The sequence below is a fragment of the Tenrec ecaudatus genome, chromosome 1 (genome assembly GCF_050624435.1).
Source record: "Tenrec ecaudatus isolate mTenEca1 chromosome 1, mTenEca1.hap1, whole genome shotgun sequence".
Lineage (NCBI taxonomy): Eukaryota > Metazoa > Chordata > Mammalia > Afrosoricida > Tenrecidae > Tenrec > Tenrec ecaudatus.
Window position 1 is genome coordinate 293131438 of NC_134530.1, and position 22659 is coordinate 293154096.

At 45.9% G+C, this 22659-nt stretch overlaps 1 pseudogene; it reads right to left on the reverse strand.

Annotated features, from left to right (window-relative positions):
- Nucleotides 1-20967: 20967 nt before the first annotated feature.
- On the reverse strand, nucleotides 20968-22171 carry LOC142440794 (large ribosomal subunit protein uL3 pseudogene; annotated as a pseudogene).
- Nucleotides 22172-22659: the final 488 nt, after the last annotated feature.

Below are 22659 nucleotides of genomic sequence, written 5' to 3' on the forward strand. Positions count from 1 at the left end.
AAACAAATGAGGTGAAGAAAGCTTATGGAGCCTAGCTATCAAAAGATAAAGAGTCTAGGGTTTTAAAGACTAGAAGGTTAACAAGTGGCCATCTAACTCAGAACTAATAAAGTGCACATGAAAGAAGCACACCAGCGTGTGTGATCACAAGATGTAGAAGGGGTCAGTATCAGGAATGAAAGAACAAAAAAATCATATCATTGTGAATGAGGGTGGGTACAGTTAGGGGATCCAAAATCTATCTGTAGGCAACTGGACAACCCCTTACAGAAGGGTTGCTGGGAGGAGATGAGCCATTCAGGATGCAGTGTAGCAACGATGAAACATGTAACTTTCCTCTCATCCTAAATTCTACCACGCCCACTATCATGATCCCAATTCTACCTTACAAACCTGGCTAGACTAGAGAATATACACTGGTCCATATAGGAACTGGAAACACAGGGAATCCAGGACAGATGACCCCTTCAGGACCAGTGCTGAGAGTAGCAATAACAGGAGCGTGGATGAAAGGTGGGGTAGAAAGAGGGATCTGATTACAAGGATCTACATATAACCTCCTCCATGAGGTAGGGACAAAAAAAGTGGGTGAAGGTAGATGTCAGACAGTGTAATATAGGACAGAATAATAATTTATAAATTATCAAGGGTCCATGAGGGAGGGGGAGGGGGAAGGAGTGGAAATGAGGAGCTACTACAAAGGGCTCAAGTAGAAAGCAAATGCTTTGAGAATGATGATGGCAACAAATGTACACAGTGGATGTATGTATAGATTGTGATAAGAGTTGTAGGAGCCCCCAATAAAATGATTCTTTTTAAAAACCTCAAAGAGGAAAACACATTATGGTTTATTGTACATCAATTATACTTCAATAAAATTACACAAAAGAGGGGAAAAAGAAAAGGAATTTAAGGTAAAGAAAGTATTCCCTTTGAAGACCATATTGCAAATATATATTTAGGCAGGCAATTAGATAAAGACATTTTAAGTCTGGGCTTCGATACCTGCCATCTGTCTGTTATGAAAAGTATAATTAGCAACTAGAATCTCTCATACAAAATCAACTCAATATGGTCTTTCTTGTCTGACCTCCGTGGTGTTCTACTCTGCTTTGATGGAGCTCATCATATCATGACTCTATAACAAGATTGAGGAGTTATTTGCATTCTTATGTGGAAGGTAAATCTGTTTGGCCATTCTGTTAGACTAGTTCATCTTCTTTCCTACCATCCCAACTGCCATTTTAATTCAAAACAAGGAGAAAAGCATGTATGTGCCTTTTGAGGAAGGAGAAGATTTTGTTGTGGAAGAAATTCTCTTCTAAACTGCAAGGTAAGTATTTACCCCCTCTAGCCCTGTTGGAGGAGGGGAAAAGGAAGAGAGACAAGGCAAAGAGAACAACATAGTTAGTTTCATGCCTCCTTATTGACTTGGGGATTGAGGGGAATATCAGTGACTATGGACCTGTTGTGCTCCCCATTTGGAAGCATGAAGAATAGAGACTGCCAGGCAGAGCAGCCCTATGAGAAGTCACTGAAGACAAACATATAGAGAGTGCCATCAAGTCTACTGTGATCCATGGAGACCTTATATGAAATGGAATGGAGTGCTGTCTGATCTGGCACCTTTGTCACACATTCCTGAATGTTGAAGTCCATTGTTGTAGCGATTAGGTCAATCTGCCTCAATAAGGATCTTCCATGTCCCTCTATTTCATTAAACATGATGTCTTCCTCAAGCAATTGTCCACTGATAATGTGTCCAAAACACATTAGTCAGTCAGTGTTCTCTTGTGATCCATAAGGTTTTCTTTCAGTAATTTTTGGAAGTGGACTGGCAGGCCCCTCTTCCTTGTCTGTCTTAGTCTAGAAGCTTCACTGAAACCGGTCCACCATGGACAATCCTTCTGGTATTTGAAATTCTGGGAACAGAGCTTCCAGCATCATAACAATACACAAACCATTATAGTACAACCAACTAACAGATGAGTGGAGGATATCTATATCTATATCCATATCCATATCCATATCCATATCCATATCCATATCCATATCCATATCCATATCCATATCCATATCCATATCCATATCCATATCCATATCCATATCCATATCCATATCCATATCCATATCCATATCCATATCCATATCCATATCCATATCCATATCTATATCTATATCTATATCTATATCTCTATATATGGAGAGAGTGTAAAACTGGCAATGCAGTCTGATTAGTCAGTATTCTGATGATCTGCTGCTAACAGAAAGTATCCTCACAAATAACATCTTAAAGTAATGATAATATCAATTTTGCTCACAAATCTGCAATCTGGACAGAGTTCAGTGAGGACACTAGTTTTGGCTTCATCAAGCATTAGCTGGGGTAGCTCAAAGGACAGAGGCTGCAGCTCTCTTAAGACTCACTCCCTCACACGACTGATACTTCTATTGGTTGGAGCTCAAGAAGAACCCTATATGTGACATTTTCATTTGGCCTGGTCTTCCTTGCAACATCCTGACGGGGTCCCAATGGTGAACAACTCAATACGACCAGGTGGAAGTCACAGAGCAACACTTCTGCCAAAGTCAAAGGCCTGCCAAGATGCAAGGAAGAGGGAAAGCAGGCCCTGTTTCTGGAATAGTGAACACAAACTCATCTTGTCAAAAGAGAATGTGCGATGTGCAACATTAGGACAGTCATCTTTGAAGGACACAACCTGCCACGAGCCAAGATACAGAGACAGATTTCTACGAAAGCGAAAGGGCAGGACTTAGACTTAAAGATAAAGCCACAGACTTCATAGGACAAGAGCAATAGGGAGACAAGCAAAGGAAAGCTCTAGGACGCAAGCCTAACATGGCTAAAGATAGGGACAATGTCAGGACTGAACTGAAAGCAAGGAGACATCTGTGCAAGGCAGAACCCGTGAAGTTGTGAGTGCCTTCAAGCTAAGTCAAAGTACCTTGGGGTGTGAGAAAGGAAGGAGCAGGAGAAGAAATTAATGGGTAGGTTTATGGAATTTGTAAGTCTGGGGACAGAGCATCAGGAATAGCTGGGTTCTGGCACTCAGTTGATACCATCAGAGTTTGAACCTTTTCCTTTCAGTGCTGTTTCCTTTTGAGTTTCATGCAGGCTTCCTGATGACAGCTGTAGTTTTATCTAGAAGCTCAGGAATTCTATTAGAGAGAGGCTCTTTTTCTTTCTAATCATTGGTGGTATTATCAGGTAAGCATTGGATTGCTAACTGCAAGGTTGGCAGTGCTACCCTACCAGCTACCTCATAGGGAAAAAGATGGAACTTTCTGCTCACATAAATATTTACAGTCTGAGAAACCCCACAGGGACCTTCTATGATTCAAAATGGACTCATTGGTAATGGGGCAATTGTTTCTGGGGCATTTTTTAGGGTTAGATATCATTAACCTAACATGAGTCACATACTGAGTCTGACCCAGTCCCTTTGGACAGAGGAAAGTCATGCCCTGACTAGCCAGGCCTGGAGCTGGCAGATTGGGTCAATGCCAGCAGAAGCATGGAGATGGAGCATGGTGGAAGAGTGCTCCCAAAGATACAAGCCATGTGCTGTGCGTGGAAGAAGGGCAGATGAATGGTGCATTAATTAACCAGTCATTGACAAAATGAGGTTGCATAACAAATGGCTCCAAAACCCAGCAGTTCAACAAACAGCCCAACCCCTTCCCTCCCACACACACAGTTCTTAAAATTCAGGATCAGGGGGATTAACTGGAACTTTGAACTTGGCACTTCAGGGCTTGGAAGAGATGACAGTGCATGTAAAGGCCTTGGGGCAGGAGAGATCATGGTGTGACTGAAAGCCCAGAAGAAGACTAATTTGGGGGAGTTGAGATAACAGGAATGGAGTTTTCAGTGAGCATTTCCTTGAGAGCCTTCAAGCAAAAGCGATTTTTCTATATTCATGTTTTAGAAGTAGATCTCCACCCATTGGGTAAAGCTTTGGGTATTGGATTGGTGTCGGTATGCAGGGAAAAATATAAATGGGCTTGTTATGGATTAGGAGCCTGTGGTAGTCACCTAATCTTGTGTCAAGTTAAGGATTAGGAGTGTAGGCGTGGAGTCTAGGCTGCCAATCTGGAGATAGTCAGTGAGATTTTTATGTGGGCATAGCTTTCTCCTGAGAACTCTGAGAAATCTGGTACTTCCTCCTTGGAGGTGGAAGACACCTCTCTCTCTCTCTTTCTCTCTCTGCTACTCCTTGGGAGACATTGCAGAAGGCAAGCCAAATGGATGCGACCAGACCTCTGAAGCTAAAGAAGCCTCAGAGAGATCGCTGCCAGCACTGAGATGCTTACAATGCCACTGGATCCACAAGACTTTCCACCCATTGGCCTGTGATTATCCTGCATTCAGCATCACTGCACATGTTTTATGGGTCTGAAAAGGAATTTATAGATTGGTATCAGACATATGGGCTAATATCAGACTTATGGATTTGATCTGCACTGGGCTGGGACGTTTGTTTAATGTACAATTACTGTTTGATATAAAACTCTCTCTCTGGATTTATAAGGTAGAATTAGACCAGAACATGTACTCTGGTACACACAGGAGCTGGAAACACACGGAATCCACGACAGATGATCCCTTCAGGACCAGTGGTGAGAGTGGCAATATCAGGAGGGTGGAGGGAAGGTGGGGTAGAAAGGGTGAAGCGATTACAAGGATCTACATAAAACCTCTGCCCTGGGGGACGGACAAAAGAAAAGTGGGGGAAGTGAGATGTTAGACGTGTAAGAGATGACAAAATAATTTATATATTATCAAGGATTTATGAGGGAGGGGGGGATGATGGAAGTGGGGAAATGAGGAGCTGATACCAAGGGCTCAAGTAGAAAGCAAATGTTTTGAGAATGATGAGGGCAACACATGTACAAATGTACTTGACACACAATGGGTGGATGGATGGATGGATGGATGGATGGATGGATGGATGGATGGATGGATGGATGTAATGACTGTGATAAGAGTTGTATGAGCCCCCAATAAAATTATCAAGGGTTCATAAGGAGGGGGGAGCGTGGAGTGAGGAGAAAAACGAGGAGCAGGTGCCAGTGGCTTATGTGGAGAGCAAATGTTTTGACAATGATGAGGGCAATGAATGTATAAATGTGCTTTATAATGGATGGATGGATGGATTGTGATAAGAGTTGTATGAATCCCTAATATAATGATTAAATAATAGGGAAATGATTTTTTTAAAATCACCAACTCTCTGTCATACACATGAGTCTCCCTCGAGTTTTCTCTAGCATACCCAGACTAATACACAGTTCGCCCCTGTCCTATAGGGCCGCTATGAGTTGGCATGGACTTGAGGACAGTGGGTTTGTTAGGGCTTTGGAGTTCAGCAGGCCTTTGTTGGTGTGTTTGAGTCTATTTTTGTAGCTGTTGTGTGCAGGTCAGTGGCTCATCTTCCAGCACTCTATAGGACCATATTTTGTTGTGACCCATAAGGCTTTCATTTGTTAATATTTGGATGTAGATCACCAGGTCTTTCTTCCTAGTCTGCCTTAGGCTAGAGCAGTTGTTCTCAATCTGTGGGTTGTGACCCCTTTTGGGGTCCAGCGACCTTTTAACACGAGTCACCCGATTCATGGCAGTAGCAAAATTACAGTTAGGAAGTAGCAAGGAAAATGATTTTATGTTTGGGGGTCACCACAACATGAGGAATTGTATTAAAGGAAGGTTGAGCACCATAGGGCTCGAGGTTCCACTGAAGCCTGCCCATCATTGCTGACGCTTCTGGGGTTTGTCATATCGGTGGCACGGCTTCCAATTTCACAGCAACACTCTAGCTACCACTGCACCACGAATTGATAGACAGGTGGTGGACTGTTCTTAAAAGTCACCTGATTTACGATGCATTGCTTTGACAGCCCTGGAAAATGGATACAGAATCTAGTTTCATAGTCAATGCAAGGCACACCTTGGGGCAATAGGGATGGCATGAAGTGAATAGATTCAAAGTATATTTTAGGGAGAGGAAGGATGACAGTTAATGCCTGGGGGCTGTGCAAGAAGGAAGGAAGCAGAGACACCAATGATATTAAGTGCCTGAGTTAAGACAGGAATTTCCAGGGAAGCTGGTGGGTCATGATGGGAGAATTTCACACTCCCCGGGGACAGGGGGAGCATTGATTAGTTCATATGTCTGCGCATCTTCTCAGACAATAGAGGCTTTGTCATCCTCAAATGACGCATGCAGTTGGAGCTCAGAGAGGGCATGCAGTGCAAATGAAGACAGGCTTGGTTGAGATGGGTGGACCAGGGCCACTAGTCAATTCTGAGGAGCTTCAGCAAACCTGCCCAGTGTCTCTTGGAGAGTCGGCATGTTTCATGGCCACAGAGGGCCTTTTAATGTTTCACCTCCCACTGCAGCAGCGAGAGGCTCTATCAGCTCATCTTGGAAAGGAAACATACTACCTGCCATCAGGTTCATTTCTTCAAAAAGGATGGAAGAATACAAATGAAAGACTACAGTGTGAAGGGGTCTTAGGCAGACTATCAGGCTCATTAAAACTTCATTTATTAAAACTTCATTATTCAGAGACATTTTCCCAGTAGATGTATGCTGGGGTGGGGGTGGGCATGAGGAGGAAGGCTTGGAGCAGGGTAGGGGAACAACCACACACCCCCCAAAAGTACCTTCCCATGAAGCAATTCCAGTGGGCACAGATTAGATAGAAGTTTCATCCTCTGGTCACTTGATGTTTGTCCCTCTCTTTTATCTGAATGCTCTTTCCACATTGCTCTGATGAAGCATCAAATTTGTATTAAAATGCAAGTCAGGAAGCATCATCCCCAACCAACCCTGTTCATCAAAATGGTAGTACTCTCTCCGGGTACCCTGTGTTCAGTTTGTCAACAAGCTGAAGCAGTTGAGCTGGGGCTCTGTGAAGCCCAGGAGCATGAGTTCATTAATATCCGACCCATAATGCCTTGCTGGGTTTATGCCAACAAAGCCCTGTCACTCCTTACCTTAGGATTTACTCACTCCTTGAAACAGGCATTTAATTACACACAGTTTGACCTCATGATGGTATTCGGCAGATGTGGATCTTACTTATTTGCATTGTTCTGTGACAGTTGCAAAATTCGTTAGTGGCTCAGGGATCAATCCTCTGTGGACTGCCCCGAAGCTAGATGAAGCAAGCGGGTTCTCGCTGATTCATCCTCCCTCCTTAGCAATGCTTGCTAGTCAGGATAACATAGTGCTCATTAAAGAAACTGCCTGTATCAGTTTAAATTTGTGACCTGGGCGGGAGGGAGGGTGATGATCACAAGTGACAGAAACTGACGCTTGACTAACTTAGGGAAAAAGGCCTAATGGTGGATAAATGGTGGGAAGACAAGAAAATGTGGCAAATGCCTGGGCAATCTCAGGGCTGTGAAGCAGGTACTGGCGAAACACTCCTCCTGAGGTCAAAGTGTGCCCTCTGTAGTACATTAAATCACATTCACACACACCCATTCATGTTCACATGGAAGCTGAGGCTATGGCCTTACTTGGAGAGGAGGTCTTGGCAGATGTGCTTACTTAAGGATTTCAAGAGCTCCATCTTTCTGGGTTTAGATTTCAGATGGATGCTTCATGCATTGATTGGTGTGTTCTTATAAGAAGAGGAGTGGGCACACAGAGACACCGTGTGAAGACACTGGCAGAGATTGGATCAGTACATCTATAAGCCAAGAAATATCAAGGATTAGCAGCAGTGACCAGAAGCAGAGAGAGGCTACTTTGATTCTGCTTCAGAGCTCTCAGAAGGAATGAATCTTGCCCACACTTCAATTTTAACCCTTTGCCCTTCAGAAAAGTGAGAGAACAAATGCCTGCTGTTTAAGTCACTCGATTGGTAGCCATTTGTTATAGCTACCCAAAAGAACCATTATGGTTTGATCTGTAGCCCCCTCAAAATATGTGAGAAATTTGAGCCTTGGTGGACATGATCCTGTTTGAAAAGAAGGGAGTTCTTTTGTAATATAAATGAGGCCGTATGGCCACTGGAGATCCCCTCATAGAGGGGTTTAGACGAGGAGATGGGTCAGTCACAGGGGCGATGCTGGGAGAGTGGAGGGTGAGTGGGTTGGAAAGGGGGAACTGATTATGAGGATCCACATGTGACCTCCTCCCTGGGAGATGGACAGCAGAGAAGGGGGGCAAGGAAGACTCGGGATAGGGCAAGAAATGACAAAATAACAATGTATAAATTATCAAGGGTACATGAGGGAGGGGGGAGCAGGGAGGGAGAGGGAAAAAAAAGAGGACCTGATGCAAACGGCTTAAGTGGAGAGCAAATGCTTTGAGAATGATTGGGGCAGGGAATGTGCGGATGTGCTTTATACAATTGATGTATGTATATGTATGGATTGTGATAAGAGTTGTATGAGCCCCTAATAAAATGTTAAAAAAAAATGAGGCCATATGAGAATAGGCTTGAGCCTAAACCTAAACACTTCTGAGTTAAAGGCCAGGATAGACCCAGTAAGACACAGTATGGGGAGAAAGATAGCGAGGAATGCCAAGGAACTTTCTGGTATCCACAAAGAAGGACCCTGACCTAGAGTCGCACCCCAAATTTGAACCTGTAAGCTCCAAAGCAGGGGGGAAAGTGTTTTAAGGCTACTGACTTGTTGGATAATTTTTGGTTAAGGAGATTAAGACAGGAACTTAAGACATCCTCCAATCCTTCCGCTGGCTTCGTTCCATTTTTCTCACATTCAAGAGTCCTCCCAGAGGATTCAGTCAGGTTGTTGTTGTTGTTGTTCAGTGTCATAGGGAGGGTTTGGATTCATTGTGACCATACATACAACATAATCATACACTGCCCGGTACTGTACCATTCTCACAGTTGTTCTTAAGTTTTGAGCCCATTGTTGCAGCCACTGTGTCAATCCCATTTGTTGAGGGCCTTCCTCTTTTCCATTGTCCCTCTCCTTTCCAGAACACGATGTCCTGCTCCAGGGACTGATCACTCCGGACAACATGTCAAAGTTAAGGCGAAGTCTCCTTATCCTTGCCCTGAGGAACATTCTGGCTGTACTTCATCCAAGTTAGATGGGTTTGTTCTTTTGGCAGTCCATGGTACATTCATTACTCTTTTACATCACTATTAATCAAATAGATCTATTCTTCTTTGGTCTTCCTTATTCAGTGTTCAACTTTCACATGAATATGAGACAGTTGAAAATACCATGGCCTGGGTCAACCTGCCCCAGTCTTCAAAGTAATCTCTTGCTTTTCAACACTTTAAAGAGGTCTCGTGTAGCAGATTTGACTAGTGAAATGTATCATTTGTTCTCTTCTCTGCTGCTTCCAAGAGAATTGATTGTGGATTCAAGCAAGACAAAATCCTTGACAATTTCGATCTTTCCTCCATTTATCATGATGTTATCAATAGGTCTAGTTGTGAGGGTCTGGGCTTTCTTTACCTTGAGTCATAATCCAAACTGAAGCCTTTAATCCTTCATCTTCATCAGCAAGTGAAAAAAGTCCTTCTCATTTTCTGCAAAATTGTGTCATCTGTATAATGCAGGTTGTTAATAAGCCTTCCTCCAACCTGATGCTCCATCAGGCACTGCCCCTTAATGAGTTTAGGTCATGAAGGGTAGTCCTCCATAGGCACATTGATTATTACCCTACCCCACTCACATAATAAATTCAGAGAGAGAACATTTCCCCAAAGCAATGGAAAGCTTACTAGAGAAGTGGAGGGTGCTCAAAGCCAAAGGTGACACAAACTGGAAATCAGTACTAGTTTTCAATACCTGCAGTCATCTAATAGTTCACTGCACTATCTAAGGAAAGGTGAGGAGAACTGGGGCAATTCCATTAAAAAAAGACAATGCAGGGTATGTAAGTCCGTCATTCCTCTGGAGAAGAAAAACACATAGTTGGGTTGTAGAGCTTTGTTTGCTAATCAACCGAATGTAGTTGTAAGGCAGGGGTGTGTGTGCGCGCGTGTGTGTGCGTGCGTGCGTGTGTGTGTGTGTTGGAGGGAGGGGCTTGCCATTCTATTTCATAGCCAGGAGAAAAATGAGCCTCTTCCCATATCTTTTGCTCTGTGGCAAGTTACTGATCTACAAGGAAATTTTATTTGACAAGGACATTGCCGAGAAAAAAACGGGAAGCTTGTGTTCATCTCTGTTGAGAGGTGGAGTCAAAGAGATCGGCTTTATGACAGACACCCTGATCGTGCAGCCAAACTATGAAATGGCCTCATACATTCAACACACATTTGCTGCACCGCCCCAGTGTGCTGCTCAGATATTACCAGGCAGAGTGTTTTATGGGCAGCATTTTAGAGTTAGGCAGGCAGAGGGAGTGTCTTTGTGGGTGTTGCCTTTACCAGTCCTTGGATTGTTCTGGGACAGGCATGTCTTTTTCCTCTAAAGCAACTGATCGCGTGTAAAGAAGGAGTCTCCTCAGTAAGACGGGTTAAACCAAACCCAACCTATGACAATCATCTCAATTGGAACACATAGTGACCATATACAAATATCCGTAGGGTTTCCAAGTTTGTAACTCTTTTGGGGGGTCAACTACCATATCCTTCTCTTTCAGAAGCACTACAGAGTAGACCGTTGTGTTAGCAGCTGAATGCTTAATCACTGTGCCCATTTTGTTTGCTGAGCCGCCTCAAAACACTGAACAGGTTTTCTGGGTACCAAGTATGTCCACTTCTATGTCTGACATAGGGTGTTTGCTGAGCTGCCCTCAAAACACTGAAGAGGTTTTCTGGGTACCAAGTATGTCCACTTCTATATCTGGCATAGGGTCTTTTCCCCAAGTTGATAGGAGGTGCAAATCAGTTACTAGGGGTTTGGCAGAGTCAGTATGGAAACTGGGAGGGTGTGTGAAATTTGAACCAGAGTAGAACAATTCCAAGACACTTCCTAGGGATTCCTGGCATATAATATGCAAATGATAGTCAAGATATATAACTGTGTCTCTGTTCTTGGTTCTGTCAGTACCTGGTGTGGCCACAAAGGAGAAACTTGGTCACTGCTGCTTTGAGCATCTAGTGTGAATGAAAGGAGGTAAGTCACATGCTAATGAACCCTGGTGGTGTAGTAGTTAAGCACCATCGTGCCCGGCTATCAAAGGATATAGCGTCTGGGGTCTTAAAGGCTGGAAGATAAACAGGGGGCCATCTAGCTAAGAAACAACAAAGCCCACATGGAAAAAGCACACCAGCCTACCCTGACATGATAGCTGAAGACAAAGCAGGTGCATAAGCACATACGAGCATGTTTTCTTGATGTGCACTCACCCTTTACATACAACTCTCTTATACATACGTGTTTCTGTGGATTTGTTTCTCGAATGCACCCAGACTAACATAAGCAGCGTGGAACGCATTTAAGAAGCATAGACAAGGGCAGGGCAGGATATTCGGAGGGACTGGATCCAGAATTAGAGAGGAAGGAGCCCTGGAGGCAAAACGGGCTGCTAGCTCCCTGTCCCAAGGGGGACAATGAGACTGCTGGCTCCCATGAAGATTTACAGTCTTGAACACTCCATATAGGGTCACTGTGGTTGGAATCCACTGAACGGCAGTGACCTTTTGGGATTGAAGGTGGAAGCCACCAATGACTTCCTGCCATTGGGCCATGGAGCCTCCGGAGAGTGTGTGAACTTCTGGAATGCAGTGAACAACTTCTGCATATCTGCTTTTTGTACTGCCAAGTCATGCCCTTGGCCTTTGCTTAAACATATTCATCCAGAAGGGAACCATCACAGCTGCTCCCTCGGGAAGCTGGGGGCTGAGCTCTCTGGTTCCACTCTGTCAGCATTTCTGGTCCGGGTACCTCCCCTCTGCCCCGGCACAGGCAAAGTGCTTTTGGAAGCAGTGCTCCCTGGGTAGTGGGTGTGATTTTCCTCCTTTGGCCTAACATGATGAATGCTGAGAGGGGGTTTATACTAGGGGGTTAAACTCCCTGAACTTTACCTAGCCCAGGGGAAAACTTATTAATTAAAGTAAGTTTTAGACAGAATCTTTAGAAAGATAAATTGTTAACTTTATGTACACAATTACTCCCCAACACATAGGCTCAACCTCATAGGCTGTGTATGACCTTGAGCAGGTGCTCAGTCACAATGGGTTTCTATCAGGATTGAGAGTTCAGCTCTCTCAACTCTCCAACTGGTTATTAGTACCATAGTCTCGTTTCTATTTATGTATTTACTTTGTTTTTAGAGGGAAAGGCCCCCAATTCAACTATATTTTATTAGGAACTCCTTTGCTAAGTTTTACACAAGAGAAAGGCACAAACTATTGTTCTGGATGAAGGAGAGCATCCGCATGAGGCCACAATAGTGTCAGACGGACCCAAAGCCACAGTTACTGAAATAAAATGACACCCATTCTGTCCTGCTGAATCTGACTCATAGTTACTCTGTGTAGGGATCCTGAAGTTGCTACCTTTACAGGAAGCAATAACATCATCTTTTTCCTGTGGAATGACTAGTGGCTTTGAACCAGTGACCTTGCTCTTAATAGTCCAACACTATCCAGCATTACCACCTGGGCTCCTGAAAACTTAAATAAGACATAGAAATCAAACAACTTTTTCACAAAATTGTGACTGAAGACAGATCAATTCATGGAGTTTCAGGAGGGCCTGTGAGAGCATGAGCGGGACCTTCATTGGGATGTGCACACTACCGTATATAGTTGAGTCTGGCCCGGGGAGTGGACGCAAGCACACTGCCTGAGGGACAAGCTTTCCACTGCCAGTCAGCAGTAGGAAAGAACTCAATGGCGGCTGAATCAGTGGCCCCTCAAAATGGATGTAGGGTCTCCACATAGACTCTCACTGTGAGCCACAGCCTATTGCTCACAATTTAAGCTCAAATAAGATTTAAACGCCAAACATTCTGATTCCTTAAAATAGGGTACTGCCAGCATCAGCTAGAAGTCTGCATGACCTATCAGATCTCAACGCCGATCTCAAATCACTTCACATGATCCATTCTACCAGTCATGTCAAGGACAACTAGATGTCTGCATGAGCGAGCCCAAATCGCCTCCTCACTTACCCATTCCATAGGCTGTGCCTGTATAACCTATCGACTAACACATTCCCATATGCCGTGGTTATGAAACCAACCATCATGCTGGAATAAGGACCAATCACGATGCAAGGGTCAGGGTCAATGGGAAAGCAAAATAGGGGCTGAGGGGAGCCAAGAGGGGTCCCTTTACTCAATCCCTAAACCTGATCTAATGTCACTAGACTGGGGTCTTCCTCACATCTCAAGGGCACCCGATTCATGATTAAAGTGAATTGTGCTTATTCAATCATTGTTCTGCTTGCTGTCCTGCTGTGCTGCATCCTCTTCTTGCTTTTTTGTGCATGGCTCCCTCTGTTGTGGTGACAAATGGCTCCAGAGGGATTTGACATAGGGAGAAAGCCCACCCACATCAACTGTCACCAGAAGCAGACACTAAGTCCATTTCTCTCACCTCACAGAACTATGCACACCAGACACTGGTAGGGCTGCCTGGGAGGGGAAACCTTAGTGCAGTGGTTCTCAACCTGTGGGTTGCGACCCCTTTGGGAGTCATATTACCCTTTCACAGGGCTCACCCAATTCATAACTGTAGCAAAATTACAGTGATGAAGTAGCAAGAAAATCATTTAATGGTTGGGGGAGGGGGCATCACCACAACAAGAGGAGCTGTATTAGGAAGGTTGAGAACCACTGCCCCAGTGTGTTTAGGACTTTGCTGCCCTCAAGGTCGTCAGATATTCCTAAAGGCAGAACTACTGTAGGAAGCCCTTCTGGGAAATGCCCTGAAGACAGGTCTCAAACAACTCCACCCTCACCCTACGAGATCCTAATCATAGGACGCATGGAAATGCTCTCTGCCACTTCGAAGACTGTAAGTCCATGATAGCAGAAAGCCTCCTCTTTCTACCTTGGAATGGTGACTGGTGAGTTCAAACTGTTCACTTTCTGGCTAACATAACCCACAGACCAGCTCCCCCTGAGCTCAGTTTGGTTTGCCGCACAGCACACATTGTTTGGAACCTTCTGAAATAGCTATGCACATGTGCAGGTTGGGGAGATTTCGCACAAGATGCAGTTTTCCACCCTCTCTTGGCAAATATAATTTTTGCAAAAGGCTTGTATTCTCTTCTGGATCTGAGTAGCAGCTACTCTCATGAAGTCATAGCACATACATTCATGCTACAGTCCTCCAAATCCCTAATGTCTTACGCCGAGTCTGCTCCATGCTTTTCTGTGTCCTACATGGCAGCTGTAGGCACCCAAGGTATGGGCTCTGCAGCCTGTGTCCAAATCTCTCCTTCCCACTTCCTCACTGTGTGGTCCTAGGCTCATGACTTTATCATCCTGTGCCACTGATTTTTCATCTGTAAAATGAGGCCAGAATAGAGTCCACACATAGGCTTGTTAAGTGGAATAATTGAATTATTATACACAAAAAGCTTAGAACGGTGCTTGGCATCTTTCAAATACTATTAGGTGGTTTAGCATAGGGACTGGGTCATCCATTACATATGCTCAGGTTCAAACTTCCGGCCAGGAAGGGGTGGTACACCTAGGTGGGCATTACACCTGGATTGGCCCATCTGGGCCAGGTGAATTCAATCCAGCCATTGGGGTTGACCATGACCGTCAACCATGCCTCCCTATGGAGGAATTGAAAAGGCAGGATCTTGCCCGCTCCGATGTCTCCCTTCGCCCACTTTTCTGTTGTCCGTCCCCCAGGGAGGAGGTCACATGTAGATACTTGTAATCAGTTCCCACTTTCCAATCCACCCTCCCACAACCCTCTCAGTATCACCACTCACAATTTACCAAGGTTTCTTGATGGATGGGGTAGCGGAGAGGGAGGGGAAAAATGAGGACTTGATGCCAGGGGCTTAAGTGGAGAGCAAATGTTTTGAGAATAACGAGGGCAATGAATGTACAAATGTGCTTTACACAATTGATGTATATATGGATTGTGATAAGAGTTGTATGAGCCCCTAATAAAACGATTTTAAAAAAAAGAAAAAAGGCAGGATCCTGGAGCCCACTGAGTGACTTTCTCTCCAGCAGCTTCTAGGTAGGCTGTGCCCCGTGAGGGGCCCTGAGGTGCCTGTGTAAACCTGAAACTTCTTCTCTCAAAAACTCACTTGGATCACAATCCAGGCTTCGATGTGAATTCTTTCTCGTGCGAAGCCAAGTCCTGAGGTATATCTCTCCCAGGAGAGATCTAACAATAGTATCTCTTATTATAGCATTAGGAGCCCAGGTGGTGTAGTGGACTGTGCATTAAGCTGCTAATCGCAAGGTCGGGGGTTTGAACTGACTAGCCCGTCCGTGGGAGAAATATGAGGTTGTCTATTTCTGTAAGGCAGTGGTTCTCAACCTTCATAATGCCCCCACCCTTTAATACATTTCATGTTGTGGACACCTGCAACCATAAAATTATTTTCATTGCTACTTCATAACTGTAATTTTGCTATTGTTATGAATTGGTTGACCCCTGTGAAAGGGTTATTTGATCCCCAGAGTGGTCGCGACCCACAGGTTGAGAACCGCTACTGTAAGGATTTAAAGTCTCAAAACCCCAAAGGGGCAGTTCTTTGTCCTATTGGGCCGGTATGAGTGGGAGTCAATAAAATGGTAGTTAGGTTTTTATCTGCTTCAGTATCAGATTTGGTGGCAATCTCAGTCATCCTGCATTGTGGTCTGGTTTGACCTCTGGTAGATCTGTGGGAAATGACTGCCCTGGTTTGAGGTGAGGGCCACGGTGCTTCAGTGGTAGATCTCTCATCGTCTTTCACCGGGAAGACCCGGGTTCGATTTGCAGCCAATGTGCCCCAGACTGTCAGTGAAAGTTTGTGTGTTGCTATGACACTGAGCAGGCTTCAGTGATGTTTCCAGACTGAAATAGAATAAGGACGAAAGACCTGATTATCTCCATCCACACATCGACCTATGGCCCGCCACAGTTGGCTTTCCCTCCCAGCCCTGGTGATAGCACAGACTGGCATAGTTTGCTCCGCTTCCCATGAGGTGCCCATGAGAGGCTGACCCCACAACCATGGTCAAGATCAACAGCTTGAACTCCTTTCTGGGTCTACAGAAACAAGAACAACCTTCTGAAATGAGGTCACATTGCTATTTGGGACTGGGAGAATGCCTTTGTGACAAGGATTGTGCTCTGGATCCCAAAGGCGACTTTTAAACACAGCCACATAGCAACTCCGGAAATTGCCATAGTAGAAGCCAGGTTTAAAAAAAAAAAAAGTTCTACTGACTTGCTCATAGGAGGCCAGAGGTGGATGGGAGTGGGGTGGGGTAGGGTGGGAGACTCCATTAAAAATGAACAAATTTGTTTCCTTACATATTTGTCATGTCTTTTGGTCCTGAAGATAGGGGGGGGGGATAGCAGACGAGAAGAGGAAACGGCGACTGACAGTCATCTTGTTGGTGTTCCCACAGCATCCCCTCCTTAGGCACTTGCTGCCATCTCATCCAACTCCACTCCGTATATTTTCAGCCAGCAATGATGCATAAATGTCTGTGTACTCCAGTTTTATTGTAGTCGGGCAGCGTTTATGGGTTTGACTTTCAACTCAGCATGGCAGGACGTCTAGAAGCAATTATAACCAGCACCTGCTCTGTCTGTGCGGTGGGCAGGCAGTGACGGATCCCCAGCTTCCGGAACACTAGTGCCCCCTCCCAGCTCAGGATAATGACGGTGACACTCGGCCTCCTTGTTGTCTGGGGGAGCTCTAGGAGCTCTCCTCTGAAACTTCATATTATTGGCATTTCTTTGAGTGAACACATCAAATTAGTGACTGTAAAGGAAGGCGTAGTAGATGATTATTGGTGACAAGACAAGCCTCAACCACCTCCAGAGAGCATGTCTCCTAAGTGCAAAGTATGGAGAGCGAGGAAACAATTGACCACAAATGGAATAGGCTTTGAGTCTCGCCACACAATGTATGTGCTTGGTCACTGAGGCGCCAACATTTTGGCTGGAGGACGGATATGGTTTGTGCAGCCGTGATTGCCAACCAGAACGTGCCGTGCTATTGTGAAAAATGATTTTTTATTCTGAGCAAATCTCTGCTTCCACTTGCTTTAATGCTTCGCCAGAGAGCCGGGGACTCTGGGAGTGGTGGGGACGCACAGGGCTGGGCTGACCTCAGGAACTCATGTGTAAAGGGCTTTTTCTCACTTGGAAGCAGGCTGGGTTCACAGCTGTTCTTTCTGGTAAAGCTTGTTTCTGAACCTTGCCACGTCTGAGTCCGAAGAGGGAAATGAAGGTGACAAATGCTACGAGGAGCCCTGTGCACATCTTGGCTATGGTCCTGCTTAAGTCTGTTTCATTTGAATCCCAGTTTTACCTTTCCTCCTTTCTGGGTTCCGAAGCATCAGATGGGTGCCAAACGCTTCCACGGACAACACTAAAGCTGAACAAGGTGGAGGCAGATGAAGAGCAACGGGAGGTTTGTGTTTGGGAGACTGAATACTTGGGCTTCCTAGGCCAGGCCAGCTGGTGGTTAGAGCCCTGTTTCATATTCCACTGAAATCTCCTAGTGTCCAAGGACCAAGTGGCTCCTAAGTCCAGAATTTCTGTTACATGTCTCAGCAAGGAGAAGCTGGGCCAAAATGCATTGAAGAATAAAGCAGGAGCTTGGCTTGTGAATCCACTCTCTGATTCTGAAATTTCAAAGGCTCCGTGCACAGACATTTCAACACTGAAATCACAGCAGGGAAAATCAAAGACTTGGGCTTCCTCCTTGCCCCTCTTTTAGGGCTTTTATGGTTTTCCAAGGCGCCTCCCTGAGCCGAGTGTTGTATAGGTCATGTTTAAAAATGTCGTAGTTCTGAGGGACTTGCTCTTCTGCTTTCTTTGGCAAGGAGACCAGTTTCTTGTCTTGTGGCCAAACACAGAGCACAGATGTCTGTGGGCCCCCTTCCTTTCCCCTGACCTTTGCTCTCTTCTCTGGATACCCTACTGACCTGTTCTCCCTTACAAAATCTGAACTGCTCACACACTTCGTTAAATTCTCATCCTAGCGAGAAGCATCTGAGCATCTTATTAGAGCCTGTATGAGTTCTGTTCTGGATGCCTATTTGTGTAACTTCAGGTCTCTGGCATGGAAACGTCCCATGCCCACAGACCCACACAGGTAATATAAACTCCAACAGTAGTTTAAGGTTTAAGGTGGTCACAGGGAACACTGGGGCCTATGTCTCCTGGTGAACCACACAGGCTGTCTAAAGGTGCTAGTTCCATCTCAATGTAGCCATGCAGGAATGTAGACTGATTAGGTAGCAAGACAAGGGGTTGTTCCTCTCCATGCTTAGGGGGCCCCCTACGGGAGGTTGAAAGCCAATATGGGCTAAGCCCAAGCCAGGAGAGCTTAATTGACGCCTCCCAGCTGAAAGTCCTTAAAAGGCTGGAATCTGGAGACCACCGCCCCTTCCCTTCAGCTGCTTCTCTGCCTTCCACTCAGCAGGGCTGGGTGTGCAGTGTCATGAGGGTGCCCGTGTTCAGTTTAGTGTAATGCCGGAACCTTCTTCTCTCATGTATATAAACCCACTCGGATTACCAACCAGGCTTTGGTGTGAATTTCTTTCCAGTGTGTAGCCAAGGACCGAGACATTTCCCACCCGAGAAACCTAACACACCCAGACTTACAATAAACCCATATTTTTATTTATAAGGCAAGAGGTGACCAGGTCTAGACAATAATGGTGAAGAGGGCCCTGGGTTTGAGAAAGATTCTGAAGTAGAATCCATAACCCTTAGAAATGTATTGGCCTTAGGGGAGGGGCAAAGAGGGCTGGATTGAGAAAGTCTCTGGCATCCAGTTCTGACTTGACTTCTGGATCCTGAATCCTTCAGGGCCATGACCTTGCCCTCCACCCAGACCTTCCAATAGCCATCTTCTCAGAGCCTTGTTAAGTTCTCATAATACATTACACCTGCCATCCTGTGAGCAGCTACCAAACCCAGGCACTTTTTTCAAAGACAAGCTCGCTCTCTCTACCCCTAAGAGCAGGTAGTTTGGGGATGATGAATATGAGATACCACAGAAGACAAATCTGTTATCTTCCATGGTGCACAAAACATGCTGTCACAACCAGGACTCGTGACAATCCCGAAGTTTCCTAAATTGCTTCACTGCTACTTTTTAATTAAGCCTCATTAGATTGTCATATATTGATAAGAGGGATGGATGACCCTGAACTAGATGCATAAATTAAAGCTTTCCTCATCCTGTGCTTTTATATGAATGTGTTAATTATTTTTGTCATTAGGGAGAATAATGGAGGGATGGAGCAATACCAAACGGAGTTTGACAAAGTGTTGGTGTTTGTTGCGGCAAACGTGGTGCGTGTCAGATACAACCTGTCACCCAGTGAGTCTGCAATTAACACCAAGGGACAAAGGTAGGATTCCCTGTAATAAATAGCCTTCCTCCCAGATGCAGGGCCTGGGGCAGAACGTGGGGTGAGCAGTGGGCACTGGGCAACCTGGGGTCCCATCCAACCTGGCCCAGGGCATGCACAGTCCTACCTTGCAGGCCTCCTGGAGCGTGGTCTCTTTCCTCCTAAAGTTGGCCCTCAGCTCGCCCCAGAGCTGCTGCAGTTCCTGTAGCCTCGCCTGGAACGTCTCTGAGGCCCTGTGGGCCCCCCCTGCAGGCCTCTCTGTCCCTCCTGCAGCCACAGTGGGCACACAGACCTCCTCCAGCCACCCGCCTTGTGGGTGTTGGTTCTGGGCACTAGCTTGTAAACTTCGTTCCCCCCTCTATGTAATGGGCACAAAAATGGATTTTTTTGTTTCAAGGAGAGAAACCATATACAGTCCTGAGTGGGGTCCATCTTTTGTAGATGGGAATAGAGACACTTAAAAAAGAAGGAAAAAAAAGGATTGACCTCCAGTCCCTTCACCGTCAGGGACAAATGCTCTGGTCTCACTTTGTCCCCTAAAAACATCATGTCAAAACGTTTTCTTTTAAATTATGGACATCACTGCATTATAGTTATGACAGCCAAAGGTGGAAGCCGCCTTTGAGTCCGTGGACAGATGGATGGACCAAGTCAGTGAGTTCGAGTTCTAGAACGGAGTGGTGTCCTTTCATTAAAATAGGGGGATAAATGTCAGGTCACAAATGAACCATGAAAAGACATGCTGCAAATGAAATAAATAAAATTCCCAACTCACTGCCATCCTGTCAACTCTGACTCATGGTAACCCTAAAGGGCAGATTGGAACTGCTCCCACGGGTTCCGGGGATGGGAACTCTTTTACAGACATAGAAAGCTTCATCTTTCTCACAAGGCACAGCTGGTGGACTTGAACTTCCGGTCTTGCAGATCACAGTCCAATTCATAACCACTACGCCAGCAGGGCTGCTGGTAATGACATAAGCCAGACACAAAAGAACAGGTGTAGGACCGAGCCAAGTAGAGAAAGGGTGAGCACAGGCAAAGGCACAGAGGCAGGCAGATCGGAGATATACGGGTTCACGTTGACACCCTTGGGCGAGTTAGTGCCCTGTGACCCCGCTACCCATTTATTTTTTTTTTCCTTTCCCCACCTTTTTTTTATCTGTCTACCATGTGTATCCCTGAATATGGTCAGGTCCCTGCCATATTACCTGGTCCTCACCACAGGAATGTTCATACAGTAACTTTTCCCCTATGTCCCTTTTGCATTTTTTTTAAAGCTTACCTCCGTGGACTCAATGTGTACTTGTCCTTTTTTACTTGGTTTACTTCGCTTAGCATGCTTTCCTCCCGTTCTTCCCATGCAGTGATGTGCTTCAAATTTTCATCACTACATTTTAGCGATGCGTAGTACTCCATTATATGTATGTACCACAGCTTTTTCCCCCCACTGAAAAAGAAGTCTTTATTCTGATCCCACCAGCTGTACCATCTGTTATGCGCCTTCCTCCTTGGCAATCCGGTCTTTCTTGAGTGGTCCCATGAAAGCTTTTTTCTCTTCCATGGTCTGGAAACGGCCATGGCCCAATTTGGAGGTGGTGTCGATGAACTTGAGGTCGATCTTCTCCAGGGCACGGCACTTGGTCTGCACCAGCAGGAACTTGTGCAGAGTGAGCACTCGCTTCTTGGTGCCCACCATGCCGCCCTTCAGCATGACAAAGTCATTGATCACTTCCCCGTAGTGGACAAAGTCGCCCAGGGTGTAGATGCTCTTGTCAGAGAGATCGTAGTCGGTGGAGGCGTTGTTTGATAAGTTTGCCATCCTTGACGAGGTGGCCCTGGCCAATCTTATAGATCTTCATTTTGATCTCTGTGCAGTGGTGGTAGCCTTTCTGCACAGCGCGGGCCATCGAGAAGGCCACGCGGGCGGGATGCCAGGCCCCAATACAAGCGACTTTGTGCAACCCTCGGTGGGTCTTAAGGGGCATCTTCTTGGTGTGCCACCAACTGGTGACCCCTATGTAGCCTTTGCCCTTGGTCAGCCCCGTGATGTCGATCATTTCATCCTGCCCGAACACTTGGTTCACTGGCACCAGCTTCTCTCGGGCCCAGTCCAGCTTCTCAGCCACGGAGCCCCCGTTCACCTGCATCTCCGTCAGTTGCGCCTTCTCCTGGCGCAGGGGGAGCAGGCGCGTCTGGGTGTGGGCGATGGCGTGCATGACCGGGCAGGACTTCTTCATGCTGCTAAAGTCTTTCTCGAGCTGCTTCTTACCCTTGTCATCCTGCCACTTCTTGCAGTACTTGGTGAAAGCCTTCTTCTTCGACAAGTGCCAGTTCTTTTAGAACCGCGGCTTGCACTCGTCGTCACTGATGTGTTCCGCAAAGACCGTCTTGAAGGTCCGGAGGCCGCGCGGTGTCTCCACATAGCCCACGATGCCCACCACCACCATGGGAGGGGTCTCAATGATGGTCACGGCCTCCACCACTTCCTTCTTGATCACCTTGGAGCCTGGCCTGTCGACCTCGTGCACCATGTGGGTTATGCCGGCCTTGTAGCACAGGAAGGCCGTCAGGTGGACCAGCTTGGAGGCGTCATCCTTGGGGAAGCTCTTCACCTTCCCACTGTGCCGGCTACTGCGCTTCTGAGGCAGGAAGCCCAGAGACCCATGCTGGGGCGCCGAAAACTTCCGGTGTAACATTACATCGTTGATCCCCACTGGTAGAGGTACCCCAGCTTTTTAATCCAATTGTCAGGTGATGGAAATTTGGGTTGTTTCCAATTCCTTGCAATTGTGAACTGTGCCACAATGAACATTGGAGCACAGATGTCTGATCTTGGTTTGTTTCTTGCCCAGTAAGGGTGGGGGGGGGTTGCTGGGTCATATGGTAACTCTATTTCCATCTTTTTTAGATATCGCCAGTAGACCTCTTTCTTACACACATATGAGACTCCCTGGATCTGTTTCACATATGATGTGTCTGGGTCATTGTGTGGTCGTGGTCTCTTTTAAGACTTGATCGATGTTTTCTTTACATTGTTTGTCCTGAAGGTCTCTTTTGTACCCTAAAACAAGGAGTCAAGATGCATGGGCCTTGATTGCTGAAGGGGGGCAGGAGTGAAGAAATCGACCCAAAGGGTGTCCATACCACTTCTGGGCTCTGCTCTGGAGCTGTTGCCAGCTGTCCA